This window comes from Galeopterus variegatus, unplaced genomic scaffold (genome assembly GCF_000696425.1).
Source record: "Galeopterus variegatus unplaced genomic scaffold, G_variegatus-3.0.2 Scaffold1067, whole genome shotgun sequence".
Lineage (NCBI taxonomy): Eukaryota > Metazoa > Chordata > Mammalia > Dermoptera > Cynocephalidae > Galeopterus > Galeopterus variegatus.
Window position 1 is genome coordinate 251054 of NW_007727178.1, and position 17734 is coordinate 268787.

General features: G+C 35.1%; 1 protein-coding gene across 2 annotated transcripts in view; it reads right to left on the reverse strand.

Annotated features, from left to right (window-relative positions):
* Positions 1-17734, reverse strand: part of ACVR2A (activin A receptor, type IIA) — a 90802-nt gene that overhangs the window by 72098 nt on the left and 970 nt on the right. The gene's annotated exons all lie outside the window — the stretch shown is intronic.

Here is a 17734-nt window from a genome sequence, read left to right on the forward strand (position 1 = left end):
AATATAGATAAAAGAATCCTTTAGATTAGGCAATTAGAGAATCATTAATCTTTGAGAGAATTATTTCACTTACTTCAGATTAACAGTGGGTTAAAGAGAGAACAAAAGGTTCAGATGTGGAGCCATTTCAAGAAACTGGACAGCGAGAAGAAAAAGGGAGACTATTTCACATTAATTTATTCAATAAATATTTATTTAGATACTGGAAATGTAGTGATAAACACGAGGGCCACAATCCCTATCCTACAGTGCTTTTATTTTAGCAGCAATAAATTCAGGAAGAAACAAGGCCAAGAACTCAAGACTAGACCAAGAAGAATGTGAAATTCACCCCTAATCTAGTAAAGGCCTAAAAGATGAGTCCTCAACAAAAACAAAAAAGTCACTCGGTGTCAGACATCATTACTTTTAGTAATAAATGTGTCAAATGTTTTTACATCATACTTTCAGTTTCAGAATGTGTGTTATGTTTAACATGTAAGGTTTATCACTCCAAAGTGACTAGTTCTTAGACAATCAAAAACTCTATACTCTTTTGTAAGCTCCCTAATACCTGGCACACCGAGAAGCACACAGTAGGTACTTCTTAATTGTTAGATGATTTGAATTATATCTAAATGGAATACAGATATGACAATATTAGTTTTCTATAAATTCAGTCACTTAAATTCAAATCAAATCTGTATGTCTCCACTACTTTATTACTTGTCTCCACTACTCATCTGCCATCTTTTATTCATACTCCCTAGTCTAAAAAACAAAGAAATAAGGGATTTCCTTTTCTTCCTATTCTTTTCATCATATTTCAGTTTCTGCAAGCTAATCAATACTTTAAAACTTATAGTAACAGAAAATTGAGGTCCTTGGACTTGGAAAAATAAAGCATCTGTTATATCTTTTTATCAATCTATCTCATATGAATGTGGGGAAGGAAACAACAAATCCTAAAGCCAGAACCAATCAACTTATCTAACATGTTCTCCGTCATCCACCCAGCATAGGTAACAGGCACCAAGTGAGCAATTAATGACCACTATCATTAAATTATTTCGCAAATGTAAGTAAAAAAGAACATAGATTGTCTTCTTCTACATGAGCAAATTTCAATTAATTCAACTTCTCTGAACCAAGGCATAACCTTTAAGAAGATGCACTTACTTTGAACATTTGATTCACTAATTATTCAAGTGATGATCAGAACAATTAATTCTTACCTAGTTCTGATTCTGGCTCATTGTATAACCAAAAAGAACAAACTTATGTTTCTCAGTCTTTAAACAGCTATGGACAAACAAGTACTTTCATTTCAGAGGTGGAGAAAGTTCTACAATAACAGCCACAGGATCCATAGCAGACCACCAACACATCAATATGATAACTCAGCTTTTTTTTAATACTATATCAAAGGTTTCATCAACGGGAGCCAGCAACAGAGCTGCTGTTAGGGTGGGTGAAGGGGGAGGGAACCTAGGCAGAATAGGTTCAAAGAAAGTCATACTACCCTGGAATTGGTAACCCATGTTTGAATACATGTTTTAGAATATTTGTTTCAATACAAGGGTTAGATTTAAGCCCTGCAGACCTAAGTTAGATTCCCTGGCTGTGCTACTTAGTTACATAGCCTTAGGCAAGCCAATGAGTCTCAGTTTCCTAGTCTATAAAATGGAAATAACATTTATCTTGTAGGGTATATCACACACATTATCACTAAAACTTAAAAGCACTTATCCCAGAGCATGCTATAAGTGGTGGTTGTTAATGATAGTTTTAACAAATGGAAATCATTAGTAATATTATTGTTATGCATAATGGTTGGGCTGTAACATAACTTGCCAGTTTCAGTTTTGACCAGAGAAATGTAATACTGTAAAAATAATGTAAAATTCTAGCACATGTGTGATAAGACTGGCCTAACAATGGCCCACTAAACATACAATTTTAAAAATTCTTAATCAAAAGCAAAAGTGATTGAGAAAAGCACTTCTGCAGCAATCAAGGGCAGGATTTACCCACAAATTTCCTTCAGGCAACAACTGACACATGTGGATTTATGGTTGCCATCAAGCTCACCAAGCAAGAGCAAAACTTCTGCCCTATAATTAGAGCTTACTTTGGTACTTACTTCCTATTGCCACATTACTACTTCTAGCTCACAAAGCTCTAAACATGGCTTTCTCAAAATGTAGTACAAAGATTATCTGCAAGGCAACCCCCTCTATAAATTAGGGCAAACATTTCTCCTGCTAAGGGTGGGAGATGGCAGAGGAAGACTCCCTAAAAGTTGTAAGTGCATGCTTTACTTTTACAAAAGTAGAGTGAACTTAAAAGTCAGGGTTTTAATTCTAACTCCACCAATTAGTGACTTCAGGAAAATTATATTATCTCAGTATTTGAGTTAAACAAACAAAAACATAGAACCTATTTCAAATAGATTCAAAAAGAATCAAACAGGAACATACATGAAATCACCTAGAAAACTATAAAGCATTAATAAACGGAAGCTATTTTCCCAGAAATGATATATGATACTCAGACACTGAGAAAATAAGACGAAGATACACTTTCAGAAATTTCAGTTATTCCCCTAACACACCAGCTCCCCTTTCTCTTTATCTCCTTTTGGAAAAAAGGTTTTGAGATGCTATTATCTGGGAATATACTATTGAATGACACATTACTCCACTCTATTTTATAAAGTTTTCTGCAAAGATCTCCCCAAAAATCTTCAAATAAAACAGTAATACAACTAAATTACATAATTGAAAATTTTAGTATTCTTGCCTGAAAACCAACTAATATTCTAGAATTAAACCAAGGCAAAATAAATAAATAAATATAAATACTAACACTATTTGCATCCTGAACAAAACAGCATGACTATCTGTAAAAGTACAGTTTTTCACTAAATTAACTGGACTGCCCTTGGTATTATTCTCACTACACTGTAACCTGTTCATGTTCAGAACTAGAAACAGTTCAGAGCTAGACACTGCTAGGCAATAACAACAAGCAGCATCAGCAATTAATATTTATTGAGTTATTTAGAATGCTACATGTGAGAAATCACTCAAAGCACTTTATGTATATCAATTCACTTATACTTCATAACAACTTTATAAAGTAGGTACCATTATTATCTCCATTTTCCAGATGAGGACCAGGCAATCTGGCTCCAATGCTCTTAACGTATACTGAACACTAACTTCATACTGAATGATCTGAAAGAACTTAGGGTCAGCTGGTAGATGGACACATTAACAAGCAATTATAATACAGAATGGTAAGCAATACGGTAGAGATAGGTGACAGAGCTAAAACATATTAAGTCTAATATCAGATACTACTAGTGGAAACTCATTCCATATAAATTAGTAATTCCCTTTTCAAAAGCAAGAGTTCCAACTCAGCCTGGGAAAGATGAACACATTTTACAAGGGTCTGTCATCTTTCCATTCAATTAACCAGTATCTGTCTGCTATGGTTTTGCTACTTTTCTAGTGAAGAACAATAGCCTTCCCATCAATCTTTCTCTTCCCAAGACAATTCCAAATCAAGTTAGAGGTCAGAATCAGCATAAATTAGTTTTCACCATATTTGTTAACTCAATATATAAAAGAAATACAGATGTCTTAAAGACATGTATTATTTTTCAAGTACTTAAAATGTGTAACAATTCTGGACTAACCAAGCACTGCTTAAGAGAGGCTTTCCCTTAATATAACTTTAAAAAGAACTATTTTTCAACCAGCATATCAAAGTTATCACTCTCCAAAGCACTGTAACACAATTAATAGCAGTCCTTGTTTTACCTCCACCCACTTGTAAATTGCCACCTGGGAAGAGCCAACACATCTGCTTGGCCAGGTGGCCCTGCTACTTGGGTTGCTCTCCTCATTCCCCTTTCAGCTAAAGATAGGATTATATTACTCTTCTTCACTAAACCTCATCCTCAATTCCTTGCTATTTCTAGCATGAGTTAAGAGCACAACTGGTAGTGAGGTATGAAGGATAGCAGTACAGAGGGGGGAAGAAGAAAAAAATAAAGGTCAAATCCCTCTTCTCTTGCACATTGTGTCATTCTTCATGTAGACTTCCTAACCATTTTCTTCATACCTTTCCAATAGCCCTGCCCTATCACTGAAGCAAATGCCTTATTCCAAGATTCTTGTCCTCTGAAACACAAAGGAAGTCAAACACGGCTTATTTCCTACAGGGAAAACAGCATGGTATAATGTACAAAGCACATAATCTAAAATAAGGTGAGCCTCTGTTTGAATATCAGTTATGAAGTGGATTAGCTATATGACCCCATTTTCTCATCTGTAAAACAGATTATCTCATAAGGTAGCCTCAGTACCAGAAACACACTGTAGCAATGCAACAAGAGGCTTCCCTTATATTTTTCATTTGGCTCACATATACAATAACAGGGGAAAAAATTCCCAAGATTCCAAACCCTTAGAACACAAGCTTTCAAATATCTTGGAAAAGAATTTAAAAACATACAAACAAATAAATAAATAAGAACAAAAGCTTTCAAACTTCTCTGACCACAAACCATGGAAGAAATACATTTTTCATTGTGACCCAGTACACATACACAGATAATCACACATATAAGTAAAGTTTCACAAGACAATACTTATATTGTGTGTGATTCATTCTGATATTTTCTATTTTCTTTCTTTTTTGTTAATCGTGACCCTCCACATTGATTTCACGACCCTCTAATGGGTTGTGAATTGCAATTTGAAAAGAAAACTACATTATACTCTTCTCTCTTCCCACCTTTCTCTTCCCATAACTTCCTCCCTAATCACATACACAAAGCTCTTTTTAGCCTTCTTACCCATACCACTCTACAGGAGCCCCTAAAAACAAGGTACTTCCTAGTATGCAAAGCCCAGCAGGTAGAAGAAGACAGATGAGTTAAGAAGGAAATTCTGACAGTGCTGGAGAGTGTCTGTGTTTCTTTTGGTCCAAGAAGGAATACTAAATCCATTTTCCCTCAAAGACAGTGTTATTCCTGGGTGTAAAGCTGTATTGCTGGGATACAATGCTGAAGGTAAAACAGGCTTGTGGATTGGTCTAGAAACTTAACCAACCCATCTGACAATGATTCTATAACAAAATATTTCCTAGGTTCCAAACAAGTTTTGTTTTTTTTTTTCCTTTTTGTCTTTTTTCGTGTCCGGCAATGGATCGCAACCCTCAGTGTCGCGCCCGTACCGGGCTGGGACCGGCAACGGGATCGCAACCCTCAGTGTCGCACCTACACCTCGCTCAGCCAGTGAGTGGGAACCGGTCTGTATGTGGGATCCGAACCCTCGGCGGGAGCGCCGTCGCGCTCTCAAGCGGCGCACTGTAGCAGTGCGCCACCGGGCCGGCCCCCCAAACAAGTTTTTTAAACATAACGTATTTCTAAGTTGAGGCAGGGGTGCCACCCATAGTGTCCAAGGGATTGGCAAACTACAGCCTGTAGTCAAATCCAGTCTGACCCCAAACAATGGTTTTTATATCTTTTAATGGTTAAAAAAAAAATCAAAATAATAATAATATATTGTAAAACATGAAAATTATACAAAATTCAAATTTCAGTGTCCACAAATAAAGTTTTACTGAAAACATTCACACTGATTCATTTACACATTGTCTATGACTGCTTTTATGTAACAACTGGCAGAGTTGAGTACTGCCAAAGAGGTTGTCTAAAATATTTACTATCTGGCCCTTTACAAAACAGTTAGCGGAAACTGAAAGCACTGTGCTTGAAAACATTCAACATTCACCACAAATACTTAAGCATCTACTATGTGCCAGTCACGGGGGATACTACAATGAATAAATCAGATATGGTCCTTCTAATAAATATTAATAGAAGGCAAGTGAAAAAAATTTGAGAGGAATACAAAGCAATTGGTTTGTTATAGAAACTACCAGAGGGCCAATAAAGCAAAAGACGAGGTTGGAGAAAGGCCATATTATACAGTGCCTTTAAGGTCACTATAAGGAATAAATGTTCCTCTACTATTTTATATTTAGTTGTTTACTAAATTAAACTCTTTATTCATAGGCAGCTTAAAGATAAATGTTTACCCATTTAGAATCACAAATCTGGAATCAGAAGCATTGTTTCAGTTCACCCGAACCCTTCCTATTGCTCTCTACTCCTTGAAAAACTTTACTGTATGAACTACAAACATTTGGTATAACATTTCAAAGTTTTAAATGTTTCATGTATATATGTACATGTGAGTGTGCTTGGGTTTGTGTATGTAGTGTTTGATCCTCACTGTAATCAAGGTAAGCATTATAAATCCCAATTTACAGATGAAACCAAGGTTTTAGAATTTTCCCATGTTCAAATGGTATATCACAGCGTGGTCAAGAGAGGCCCAATATCCAAGTTTTCTTGGATATTAGAATGTTTGCTCTTTCTACTATATGGGCCCAAGAAGTACATAATTAATTACTCTAATTGAACTTGAAGATAAAGGAAGTTATTAGGGCTTTTTTTTTTTTTTTTTTTGAGAAAACCATTCTTGCTGACAAATAGCTACATTTGTACCGACAATATTAGCTTTTATTTCTATTTAACTAACCCTTACTGGCAAACCACATGTTCTAATGGTAGAGAATTCTATAATCTATAACAGACTAACCTAATCTATTCTTTTGTTCTCTGGCTTACTGAGCTCATTTCCTTGCACATCACGAATACAAGGTTAGATATTAATTATAAAAAACACTGCTTAAATCAGGGCTTCTAAATATATGTTGCCAGACTAACTAGAAACTACAATTCTTGATGTGGGGATATTCTTGGACTACCGTAGTGAAAGATAAGATCTGTGGATAAAAGATCAAAACTATCCTTCACTGACTCAAAAGGAAAAAAAGCATAACTACATTCCTCTTCTCTGACTCTAAGTTTTTATTTTTACTCCAGTTTTACTTCAGAACTCAGGATCAGCTTGAGTAGTTTATTCTTCATAGGAATCATCCTGAGATAGAGGAAGTTACTGGAAAAAATAGTACCTGACTGTTAGGCCCTCAGCAGTCAAAGCTTCCTAATACAATTGCCTATTGTTTCTAGTTCTCTTAACAAATAAGAAATCCTGATTTACGTTTTAACAAAAAATATAATTAGCAATTAATTTCCTAAATCCACACCCAAACTGGTTTACATATCTCTAAATAACTAAAGAAGAAAATAAGAAGAGGTTACTAGGTATGATTTGTTATATACTATTTATAAATACTAAAAAGGATGGTCAGTAGCTATTCAGTCTTTTTTCTGGTCATTTAGAAAAGTGTTTTATTCTACTTCTGAATGCCTGCTAATCAAATTGCTTTACTATTACCATGCCCATCTTGTACAAGTTATTGTCTTGCAACTGCCCTTACTCATTACTCTAATCCTCTTTTACTCTTTGATTTTTCACTTCTTCCCCATCATTTTAAAGTGTACTTATGCAAGTTCATTTCAAATCTCAGCCTGAATAAAAATAATTAGCAAATTCTATTCACTAATCCTACAGTATGAAACTCTACTATCAGGTAACACAAAGCCTAACAACCAGTTCTTTTTCTAGAATTACTTTACTTAAGGTAATAATAAATAAAATGATGTATAGTATTTACAGGGTGAAACTGCACTTCTATTTATAGAAGGTAGTTTACCAAAGATACTTAGCTTTACCTGCTTCCAAAATGAAAGAAACCAATTAAAAGAGGCAGCCACCATTATATTTTTTAAATTGAGCAAAGTTTAACATCTCCTGGTTTTACCTCTGTGTAATAATGCAGATTTTGGTAGTCAAAGATGCTGCGACTGCACTTCTGCCATAATAAAGAGCTGATTTCCATGTGCCAAGCACTATCTGCCCCCCACCAACAGCAGAGGCTTGAAATCTTCCCAGATAAAAAGATTCAAGCTGACTACCTAGAATTAGAAGCTGTAGCCCCTAAGTAAAACTAATAGCCTAGAGTATTAACTATTTGTCCTTTCAGCCTTTATTGTAAGACTTTGATAACCTAAAAAGATATCAAATTCCTAAGAACTGAGATACAAAATATGCTGAGTTTCTACTTCTGAATCTTCAGCCACAACAATACACTATATTACATGTTTGAAATAATAAGGAGGTAGTGATCTTAGGAAAAAATAAGCATTTGAAAAGGACTAAAGCCAAAATTTCAGAAAGAAATAGGAAGGCTAAAGTAAATAAAAATAAAAATCTAAAGATAGGAATCTGTCACAAAAATTCAATAATCTCTGGTCTGCATTTGATTATCTCATTTTGGGGTGGTTTTTTGGATTTTTTTTTTTTTTAAGATGTCATATTCAAAGTTCTCCTGTGCACAAGAAGCCTATCCAGTTTTTTAAAAGTAATGATAAGGAGGGGAAAAATGAGTTAACTAAAACAGTACAAAAGGAAGACTGATAAGTGTAGACAAGCTTTAGAATACAATGAGAAAATGTTCAAAGATAGATCTTGGAGAGTCTCTCTAGCTTACTTTGATGCACTAGGCTCCTAACTGGTCTCACCTCTTCACTCCTACACACTCCAATATATATTTCAGATAGCTGTCAAAGTGATTTTAACATGTAACCCAGATCTCACTCCTCCTTAAAACTCTTTGCTTCCCACCACCCTTTGCATTTTACTCTAACTCCTTCCTTCCATTGTAGATCAAAGCTCTGCATGATCATGTCCCTATATCTCCAGTCCCGTCCTTGCATTCATATCTTCAGGCAGACAGTTAAATATTGACTGAGCTTCTACTCTATGCCAAAAGATGTGCTATGCCAAGGGTATGGTGATGAACTAGTCAGTCACCCCATCTGCCCCACCTTATAGAGCTTACACTCTAGTAGTGGAAAGGACAAACAAAAAATGGGTAAAGTAAATAATTAGACACTGTGATATGTGATGTAAGGTGAATAAAGAGTTATCCTCTTAGCACCCTATTAGTCCCTGCAAGAGCACATATTACAATTTGCAATTATTTATTCATCTGAATACTTACTTTATGACCATGAATTCCATAAGGGCATAATAATGTGTGTCTTGTTCACTGCTGCATCCCAAGCACTTAGCACAGTACCTAGCATGTAGTTCAATATTTATTTGTTAAATGAATGAATACCTATTTTATCCTCTTTAATTTAGAGATGGTTGTCAAAGGTCAAAGAAGAGTCAGTAGGGAAGTAGGAATCTGAATATTAGACTCTTAAGTTTTAGTCCAAATTATTACACTACACTGAAAATATTGATCTCAAAACTCAAACAACTGTGTTTTCAAAGCTTAAGTAGCTGATATCTGAAAAAAAGCTTAAGAATCACTCAACACTTCACTCCTACATAAAAAGTTTTACAAACACTTAAAGTTTAACTAAAGTTATCCAAGAAAAATACTTTAAATTTCAACAAATAAACAGAGATGAAAATTTACTCCAATGTTTCTTTTTAATGCATGCAAGAACAATGAAACCGTAAAGGACTCTTTGTAAAGAACCATGATATCTAAATGTTCTATAGATTTCCTAGCACCTATCTGACACTTTATATTGATATTTTCTTTGGCTGGATCATTTACTCAGAATATCATTTCACATTAACTGATAAGAATATTTACCTGCAATTTAAAAATAGCCCCCAGGAACTGAAGCTGTATTTCTTAAATATTTTTACACAATAAAATTAGACTTAAAGATAGATTTACTCTTCTTAATAATGGTCTCATTTCTATAAAATATAGATTTTAAGGTTAGTAATCCTAACTAGGAAAAATCCTCCCTCCACGCTTTATAAATGATAGGCTTATTTTTATTACAATATGTAATGACTTGATTAGTTTTAAAAATCTTTTAAAAGGCAACCCCTCCCCACATGTGTAGCCACTCCTAAACTAATAACCATCTTCTTGATTTACATTTATGTTCTCCAGCTACATTAGGGAATAAAGTGATTCTCAGTGTGACTATAGCCAACCAAGTAAAACTTGCTTTTGTCTAGTCCAAAAGAATGGTCATGGAAAAGGTTTGGGCTTCAGACATGAATAGCATATACCAAGTTCACTAAACTAAAATAAACTAAATCTACTTCTATAGTACACTATATTTTATGGTAAGAAAAATACCCCAGGTAGATTTCAAAGAATATAATCTGGCTGACCAGTATAAGTAATTGCTGTAATTACTGGATTTTGACCATTATTTAAACAGAAACAGCATATTGAACCACTAATGCCTAGAATTTTGTAACTAGACATCACAATGGAGACATCCATCATACAGTTCTTGCTTCTGTAAGAGAGTATTACATGCTCTCATGTTTTTTACGTACTCTTATTTTTCCAAATCTGTGTCCATATTTTCATTCATGCTTATTATCTAAATCCATATCTATCTGTAAACTCCTTTAGTTATCAAACTGCTTTCTCTTTCCTTCTGGCTCATTATTTCCTTACCAATTTTATTCAGTTGTGCTGCCATGCTACTTTAATCTTGAAGTTGTTTTTCTGTCCTATATTCCACATATATGATGTTTTCAGAACATCCATCAGGATCTGTATCATCCACTCCTACCTCCTCTTCAGTTTTAATTACTTTTCATTTGGACTTAACCCCCTTAACTGAGACTGGCCTACTTGTTCAAGCAATTATGAACATCTCATCACACAAATCTCTTCCTCAGATTTAGTCAAAATTTCTCCATCACAACTTGCCTTCTGTCCACAGTCAAGTTTACTCTCAAATGCCTTTTGTTACTGATACTATTTTGTGCCTTTTACTCCACATTAAAATGAATATCCTTCTTAACCTCCTGCTAAGACACTTTTTTCCTAGTATTAAAATCTATCTCTTCCAGCAAGTCTTCCCTAAATGAAAAAATCAAAACTCCCCCAAATTACAACCTAATTTCGTTTCAGCATATATTCTGTCCATAGGCACACATTCTCTATTGTAGATTAACTAATATTTTTCAATGAATGTTATTTCCAGTGCATATATTTTTCATTACACATATTTACTTATGTAGTTTCCTTCTCCAGTCAGAGAGTATTAGGTAGAGAGAATAGAGGATTGGTGAATTAGGTCATTGTTTTTTAGGAGTTTACAATCTATTAGTTGGTCACTGAATCAATTAATGGGTCATAATCAACATTTTAAAAATGAAATAGTATATAAAGATAAATAAATATGTCCTGCACACAGTAAGGGTAAACAGTTTGTGAAACCTTTATTTCTGATGTACGCACACAAACAATGACATGGGAACTAAGTAATGATGCAATCTTATTGTGAGTTATGGTCAAAAAGGTATGAAAGCCACTGAACTTGAAGTTATCTAAGATCCCTTCTAAATCTGTAAAATTCAAATTACATTTAAAGTCTAAAGATCAGAGACAAAGCATTTTTTAAAAATGAACAGAATTTAAGGATATCAAAACAACAACCAAAATCATTTTTTCTTAATGAAATGTCACTATTCAACTCTAACCTTAAAATTATACAATCAAAGCTTTTATAGTAGGTAAAAAAAAATCAGAGATAATCTAATCCAAGTTCATCACTTTAATAACAGAAGAAAATTCTGGCCCTGAGAAGTGAAATAATGGATGACACGTTCAGGAAACTGCAGGTTAACTTTGTATGCCTAGAATATAGAACTCAGGAGGAGCAGCAGAATACCTAGCATTTATGGGCCATTTAATCTTGAAGCCACTCTCTGAGGTTGGTACTATCAATATCCCCATTTTACAGATAAGAAAACTGAGGCACACAAAGGTGAAGTGACTTGACCAAGGTTAAACTGTGAAACCAAAATGCAAAGCAAGGAAGTCTAACTCCGAGCCTGTACTCTTAACCATTATACCAGGAGGTTAGAGAAAATAGACCTTGTATATCACTCAGACTTTAGATTCTATGCTAAAGGTGACTGACGGTTAGTGAAAGGTTTGAAGCAAGAGTAACATACTCAGATTTCTTTTTTAATGAGGTTACTCTGGAAACTATATAGATGGATTGGAAAGAAGAGGAAGTAGTGACAAGGAACTAGCTAGTCTTAGCTAGAAAAATACTACAATAATTCAGGTAAGGGCTGGCCCAGTGGCGCACTGAAGAGTGCGCTGCTTGGGAGCGCGGCGGCACTCCTGCTGAGGGTTCGGATCCCACGTGGAGACCGGTTCCCGCTCACTGGCTGAGCATGGTGTGGGCGCAACACCGAGGGTTGCGATCCCGTTACCGGTCAGTAAAAAAGACAAAAAGGAAAAATAAATAAATAAAAAAATAATAATAATTCAGGTAAGAAAACTGGCATCAGAACCCAAATCTACTAACCACCATCCCACATTCTTGATCACTATTATATTAGTCCGTTTCTGTTGTTTATAACAAAATACCTGGAACTGAGTATTTACAAAAAAACAAAATTCAATGCTTACAGTTTTGGAGGCTGGGAAGTCTAAAGTCCAGGGAACACATGTGGTGAGGGTCTTCTTTGGTAGTGGCTTTCCAGCAATGCAGGGATCTCACATGGCACAAAATGACAGAGTGGAGAGAGAGACTCTTGCATGGTCCCCTTTTAAAGCCCTCAGAACCACACACCTGACCACCATTATTAGTCCATTCACTATGGCATGGTCCTACAACCTAATCACCTCTTCAAGGACCCACCTTTCAACTACCATAATAGGATTTCCCATTCTATCAACAGTCACAGTGGGGACAAGTTTCTAATACATAAAACTCAGGGGACACAATTCAAGCTTCAGTAAGTTTGGGGGGGACATTCAATACACAGCAACTATCCATAAGAACCTCCCAATTTTTTTTCTTATGACCACCATTCTAACAGTTCAAGAAATCTAACCTCACAGACAATAACATTTTTCCTTTAAGTCCTTTGTTAAACGAAACCTAATCACTAGATGCACTGGGTATATGAAAATGACAAAGGGAAATCTAGGTGGAGAACAATGGAAAGTCAATCACTCTCTACAGTAGTTTTCTTACTTTCTTGACTTCCTCTTCGCCCTCCTCTACACACTATTGCTGGAACTTTCATGTTCAATAGTCAATTTGGAATCAGTGTTCTGTCTAGACATGACTGTTATAACCTAACAGAATTAAATCTACCACACAGGAAGTCTAATGTGATCTGATCCATAGCAATAAATATACCCTCTGGTATGGTCAAATTTTGGCTTAAGCAGAGATGATGAATGAATAATAAGAGACAGGCTCTTTGAATGCAGCAAATAATTAAGGAAAACCTGAATATTAAAAAGGGAGTAAGAGCTTTCTAAAGTTCAAGCCATTCAATTCCAAGAGAGTAACACTATTCCCAAATGTCTATGTGGAAGTCCAGAATCCAGCAAATGAAAGAACAGTGGAAAAGACTATCTGATCTTTCTAAGCATTCTAAAATCAATGCATATTCATTTAAGCCATGGTTGAGCCTTCCTAAAATATCCTTGATGCTAAGGAATGACTGGGTTCTATAAGCAAGCAACCTATAGTATAGGGAAGTACAGATGGACAGAGGAAAAGGGAGTAGAAAAAGAAAGGAGGAAAGTGGAAAGGGTGCTACCATGAAAGGGAATGGAAGAGATGATGAGTTATAGAACAGAGTAAAATGTGGAGGTGACCCAAGTATCAAATGTTGCCATCCTTACCTAACCATGATCTTAGGACACTATGAATAAAGTAGCACCATAAAAGGGCATGAAAAGACAAATTTAAATCACAGATTTATGAGACATCAAAGATGAGAAATAAGAGTATTTACAAAAGTAAATATGTAACAAAATAAAGTCTTATGATCTAAAGGAAAAATTTAGAAATTATTAAAATCTCATTTGGTTTAGTTATACTTTATTTCTAAGGGGCAGTGAGTCTGGTAGACATAAAAGGCAAAAATGTCAATAGTACCAGAGATGAGGGTTATGGGAAGGGGTGTTACAGAGACCACATGAGGCTTATTTGCATACTTTCGTGAGAACGACTTCAGAATTTTATTCTCAGTGATGTAGTGCTACTTATTTTTTTAAGAGCTTCACTGTAATTCTTATCCTGGCTGGCTGGGTTAAATCCCTTAAAACCAGAATTCAAAATAAGGTAAGCACTTATTAATTATGGTCAAGATTTAACCTTAAAAAAGGCAAGGATCTGCAACAGATTATAGAATACTACTTAGTTACTTAGTGTATCCTAAGCGAGTCTAATGGTAACCAAAACCCAGCTAATGATTCTCAATAAAATTATGTAATTATGTAATAAAGAAATCACCTTAAAAGTTTCTTGAAATTAACATTAGCTAGACAAAAGAAATATCCTTTTTTAAAAAACCTGAATTTATACCTTGAAACCATTCAAGAAACATGTGGCAGTGAACATATTTCTTCCACATGATACTTAAAACTTTCAGGCAACATGTTAAACACACACACACACACACACACACACACACACGTACACTTCCATGTGGCTCAGTGACTCCAACAAGCATTAAAGGAATATCCTTAAAGATGATTATTATGGCAAAGAGAATACTGGATCAAAAAGCACATACAATTAAAATTGATACCTTGATCAATCATTCATCATATCCATGAACATGCAGTCTTCATGAACATTCTATCAAAATAGGTGATGAGAGAATTAGTTTATTTATAACAGTAGCAAAATATTTTTCTAAAACTATAATGGGATGAAATAATGTGTGTACCTACAGTCTCTTTCTCTAATTTAATCATATTCTAATTTTAAAAGATAATGAAAAAATGAGAACTTCCAATACAAGGTCACCTGGAGATCATCAACATCCCTTACAAAATTTAGATGACTGTGGGCTTGGGGTAGCAGAACACTTTTACTAATATACCAATGCTTTCAAAATTAAGAGTTTAGAACAGGGTTTCTCGATCTCTTTGTTGTGAAAAGCTGTCCTGTGTACTGTAGGATGATTAGCAGCACATAATTCTTTGTCCTGTGCATTGCAGGATGATTAGCAACATCTCTGCCCTCTACCTACTAGATGCAAGTAGCACCCCCCCATCCCCCAGTTGTGACAACCAAAAATGTTTCCAAATGTTTGGGGTGGGGGGGAGTGAATATCACCTTAGCTTGAGAACTACTGAGGGGGAGTGAATATCACCTTAGCTTGAGAACTACTGACTTAGATCATAAATTTAAAAAATACAAAGTGAATGGGCGGAGGAAGGGGGAGTTTGTTTTGTTTTTCTTCTAGTCTGCATGTGTAAATACACTCGTATTATATTTTAATTTGATCACAGACAACATTTAAGAGATTCTGCCTTTTAGAAAACAAAGCATTTAATATCTATCACTTGTTAGCCAAAGTTCAGAAGAATCCCAGAAGATTCTCTATACTGCCAACTCCCCCTTCCAACCACACCTATACTCAACAAATACAAACACAGTATTACCTAGTTGAACTGAAGAAAATGCAACATAATTATATTTTCATTTATTTCATCAAATATACTGACCATATGTACTGCTCCAAGCTCCACAGAATCTGAAGGAATTCTCAACTTCTTTCAATGCAACTCAAATACCACAATAGCTGCAACACTCTAAGTAGGATAAACCTAAGTACTAGGGCAAGGATTAAACTCATCCTCACACATTAACAAATTGTGGGGAAAAATACAAATTAACCACAATATTTTAAAAAGAAAAAACTGAAAAGCAAATTTGTGTTTTGAAACAGAATCTGAAGAGGGATAAGAGAAATGAAAAAATTTTAAATCAAAGTGAATCTGAAAGCATTCCAGGATGACAGCAAAATTCAGAATGTTTCCCCCTGGAATGAGAGAGAGGAGGAAATTATACATTTGGCCATATTCTACAGGAATAGTCTCCATAATCAGTCTCCAGAATACATACCATGGAAGGGAAACTAAAAAATTGAAGTCCACAAAATAGTAAAGGAAACAGTAAACATCTATTCTAAACACCTAGAATAAAATTGTTCTTTACCACTGTTTCCCCCTTGGATTGAAAAAAAAAAAAAAAAAAATCAAATATCCAGAAACAAAAAAGCAACAACTTGAGAAATTTTTTAATTCTCATAAAAATAGCCACCCTCATGCTTCCAGCGTGCCAGATTACACATTACATAGAAAAATCAATTAGAAGAAATATAATAATCCTTTTGTAGAGTGCATTTGATTCATAACAAAAGCCCTTTAAAAAATCAGACATTCTAAGTACTAAGAATCTTCATGTATAAAGATGGATTAAGGCCTTTAAGATTATTTCATTTATCTCCAATAGAATCACATACTTTAGTTCAACTAAGAATGATCATTTAAAAAACGCTATGCAAGAATCCTTAGTATTAATTTAATATAAGTAAAATATCTATATGCTGCATAGCAACAAAATTACTTTATTTCAAAATTTTAGCTATCAATCTCCTGGCCCAGTGAAAATAATCCTACAAGAAACTAATGCTCAGTTTTTCTTACTCCCAAACCAAGCAGAGGAAGCTGTAAGATCTGTAGCTACAGCCTGCTTTTCCAAAAGTAATACCGTGAGACTGCTCAAGAATAAACTCCTTCGCTAATTAACGTGACTCAGGTGGGTTTGGGAGGGAATAATGTCCATCCTTGGTCAGTGGCCACCATGCCCCTCCTCTTAAAGGGCAGTAAATCAGTAAAAGGGATTTGAACAGGAGTTCACCAGCCAGAACATACAGGGGCAAAGGAGAAAGAGTACTATGGGAAAGATAAAAACTATATGGTTAAGTCATGTCACAAAAGCAAGAGGTTTAATGTTCTCAAGGCCTTCATTCATTTCAGACACACCATTGTTTAGCTTCCTCTTCAAACCATACACAAAAAGAACTGTCAGCCTGCCTTAAGCATGTTCCTTCTCCCATTTAAACAGACATGATTCTTTTGGTTAATCTCTGGCAATGATCGCCATTTCACAACACATTCAGCCCACCCGGAACTGATCAATACCACTACAGACATAAGACTAGACTTTATCCATTTATTAACCACAAGGAAATGTACCATTCAGCAAAATTCTATACATTACAAAAGATTCTATTAAAAGGGGGGAGGAGGTGGGGAGGATGGATGGACACACACACACACACACACACACACACACACACACACACACACACACACACACAAGAGGTACACAAAGAAAAGACCACCCTGTAATTTCCCTATGGCAAACGAGATAAAGACATGGCCATGAAACCTGTCAATTCGTTTTCCCCCCATAATTCTATTTCGAAACCTAGTAACTGAATATTAAATTTTATGATAAATAGATCCACTGTGACTTTTAAATTGTTTCATCTATCAAACTAACTCTCCTGTTACGTACATTTGCACACCTTTGAGCTAGATGCTGTATTCATTTACAGAATTTCAAATACAAAAGACTAGACAGTTTTTCCAACCACTGGTTGCCACCACAGAACGTCCTCACAAAATCAAAATTTCAAATATAAAACGGCCAGATTATTCTTCCAACCTTGGGCTAAAATCTATTGTATGAGCACACCGTATTTAACAATATGAACAATTTCACATGGGCTGCTCTAAACCGAAAACAATGCTTCAATACAAAGTGTTTAAAATAAGTATTCCGTAGGTAAGCAAAATCTATGCTCGAAAAGAGCACACAAATGGTGGTTGAAAGCCAGCACATTACCAACACACAAGCGGCATACCC